Source organism: Amblyraja radiata, chromosome 1 (assembly GCF_010909765.2).
Source record: "Amblyraja radiata isolate CabotCenter1 chromosome 1, sAmbRad1.1.pri, whole genome shotgun sequence".
Classification (NCBI taxonomy): domain Eukaryota; kingdom Metazoa; phylum Chordata; class Chondrichthyes; order Rajiformes; family Rajidae; genus Amblyraja; species Amblyraja radiata.
In genome coordinates, this window is record NC_045956.1 from 80,593,761 (window position 1) to 80,597,198 (window position 3,438).

Here is a 3,438-nt window from a genome sequence, read left to right on the forward strand (position 1 = left end):
GTGCCACCCCCCAACAAACATCGTCCCTACAAGAACAAGGAACCAGAAACCGAAGAAAACAACAATGAAGACAGATAAGTATGGTTCCTACCATCACATAAAGGTTAAGGGTTGTACTAACAAGGGGTGGATGAATCACGCCTGGTTAGGAAGCTATCACTCTTGGTAGTTATATACCAAAAAATAAATACAAGGGGAATAGAATTAATATCTTGCCACCAATTCAGCAAGCACCCCAAGTGGTCTACCCTCCCACGATGGTGAATGTCGCACCATCGTTGATAAACCACTTGAGTATTTCACCAGGTATACCCATTCATGGGATTTGTAACTACTACCATGGATCCAAGGATACTTTATGGTAGACATCGACCTTGAAGATGCACACTATTCAGTACCTTCTCATATAAGTTTCGGATATACCGCAATTACCTGGATGGAGTAACCATGATGAGCGTTGCGGCATTTAAGTCAAAGTTATCCAGAATCAACTAGCCCTGACACTTAGAAACATTCCGTCATGGCATGTCTATATATTAACGACAAACTATCCTTGGATACAGCTTTAGCTGCATCGCTTCTCGGACTTTTGGCCAAGATCAAGTGTAGTATCTGTTCTTATCAGTTTAATAATCTGATACGTCCCTTATCTAGGGACCATATATTAAATTGAATTTTGGAACAGGGAGATGGAATAGGGGCTTGATCCGTCCACTCCACGCATCGACCCAGTATTGCAGTGCCTCTGGGAACGGTGCACAAAATATATATCCAGATATTTACGTTGACCATCCACAACGTTGTTATCTGGTATTCATTAAGACTATCAGTCATGGTGCATTAACCACCAATCAACTACGTGGCAAAGTGATTGGGATATAGCAGCATTACCAGCTACTGAACTTTGTACCTTTCCTATGAGCTGAGATACTAGTGTTCAAAACTATCTCCATACCTGTAATATGGGGGCAAATGGATTAATCTGTAGTGTTATCATGGAATTTATCGGCAGGAAGGATTATGGTTGTGCACTTCCACCTGTTTTGAGTAACATCTTATGTGTCCTGATGTGTTACTGAGCTTGTAATACTTAATGCCAATATGAATTGACTTAAACATGTTATATATTAACTTACTTAATTCTAGTGAAGCATTTGCTCAGTAATCCACCAAATTTGCATGTTCGTTTATAAGATAACAACATCAGTGGTGGCATATACCAAACCACTTGGGCGGAGAACATCGATATTAGGGGACAATTTATTAACAATTGGAAACCGTATGTCGTCAAACATGTTTGACCATCAGTAACTCACCTATCAGGTGAGCTAAATACTGTAAACATACATTTAAACCAAAAATATTTGCTGAAATCACTAAGCAATATGGACACCAGATATCGATTCCTTATATCCAATTAAATCACCACGTACTAACTTACGTCACATGAAACCAATCTCAAGGCAGCGGCAATGGAGACATTCCCGCGTATTGAGGGGTGGGGGGAACCTAATCTCTATGTTTTCCTTTCCTTCTACCTCTTCAATAGGTACTACGGCTTCATCAGTCAGGTACTACGCAAATTACAGTGGACCAAGTCCACAAGCATGGTTCCCAGTGATCCTCGACATGGTCATTAAAAGAATTGTAGAATTGGGAAGACCATTGCTGTGCTTGGATCAGGAGCACTATCAACCTGATGACAGCATTCCGTCGCATATCCTAGGGAACATACCTGAGGAGCATCAAGAAATGGTACACTGTTTCCAAAACAGGAATTACACATTCAACTATAACAAAAAACTGTACTGGAGCTCCTGGCAGGTCTTCACCACAATGAAGGACATGTTCTGTTAGCCTACTCAACTTGGGTACCACTCACTGGTGATCAGATACAGGAGAGGTATATCAATCCATTCCCCAGAAATAGGTACACCCAAATTGGGATGTCAGTGAAATCCTGACATACCTTAGGGGATGATCACCAGCCAGGTCACTCACCCTGGAACAGCCTACCCTGAAGATGGACATGCTGGTGGCCTTACATCAACACAAAGAGCCAGCTCTCCCATCTACTGCGATGGGACAACATGGTTATAACACCAGATAGTGTCACATGCCCATTCAAGGGTTGGCCAAACAGAACAGACCAGGAACATCAGGTCCAGTCATGAAATTCCGGGCATACCCACCTGAACCACGTTTTATGTGTCATGACCCACTTAGAGATCGACACAATAAGGAATACCGAGGGAGAGGAAAAAGCCTTATGGGTCAGCCACAGGAAACCTCATGGTCGGGTGACGAGCTAAACTATCTCTAGTGGCTCAAGCAGGTACTGGGAGTTGCTGGAGTAAATACTAACGTGTATAAAATCTTATTCCACCAGAACAGCTTCCACGTCAGTAACTAAGAGGATGGACGAGCCTATGGACCACATCCTGGCTACTGCAGGGTGGTCTAGGGAGTATACGTTCCAAACTTTTATAACAAACCACTGACAGAACCTGTATCGTTTGCAGAAAAAAAATCTGCAAAAAATATATAATTTAAGCCCGGGGGAGCAATTGGTCTTGTTGTTGTTAATAACACCATTATTGTTTTTACAAACAGATTCATGGTTGATTACGATAACATACTTCCTCCCTCGAATGACTTCGGCAGCGAGTGAAGTATGAACTGTTACACGGTTTGAAATCACAGAGCTTTGAAGTCTTCACGTAGTCACTCACGTGACTCCGAAGTAAAATAGTAAGATTAAACGAGAACTTACCAGTTTGAAGTTTGATCTGTATTTTATGAGGAGTTACGATGAGGGATTACGTGCCCTCCGCTCCCACCCTCATTATATGGATCAAACTAATAAATTGATGTCTCCTTATCTTTACTATGTTTTGTTCAAATAACTGTGTCTATCTGTGATTCCACACCGCTGCTTGGAAGTATGCCGCGCCTGCGCACTGAGCGGGTTCTTCACGTAATCCCTCATCGTAACTCCTCATAAAATACAGATCAAACTTCAAACTGGTAAGTTCTCGTTTAATCTTACTATTTTAATCCACAAGACCAACCTGGACAATTTATAATTTTATATTTATTGTAAGAGTCCAATGATCTGCTATCTATTTGGAAATCCTGAGAGTGTGTCAATTCAGGTTTCTTTAGGCCAAAACCCTGTTGCCTGCGTTCCATTGACCGAGGCTTCCATTTTTGTGCTGCCATTAAATTTACTGGGCTCACTGGAAAATGTATTATAACAGTACGTCACATCCAAAAAAGTGAATTAAACAATTGTTGACATGTTCATGGGAGCATAGTAATAGAAATGTATCCAGTCTTCCACAACCTAAATCTTGTGGGAGTTATGTTATCGTAGTTTTACTGTGTATATTATGCCTTTATGTGTTTGTGCGTGCTTGTATGTGTGTGAGTGAGCAT

The 3,438-nt window shown here is 41.4% G+C and overlaps 1 non-coding gene across 1 annotated transcript; it reads left to right on the forward strand.

Annotated features, from left to right (window-relative positions):
- Positions 1 to 573: 573 nt before the first annotated feature.
- Positions 574 to 765, forward strand: LOC116983233. Its single transcript, XR_004414655.1, has one exon. It is a non-coding gene; the product is annotated as a U2 spliceosomal RNA (small nuclear RNA).
- Positions 766 to 3,438: the final 2,673 nt, after the last annotated feature.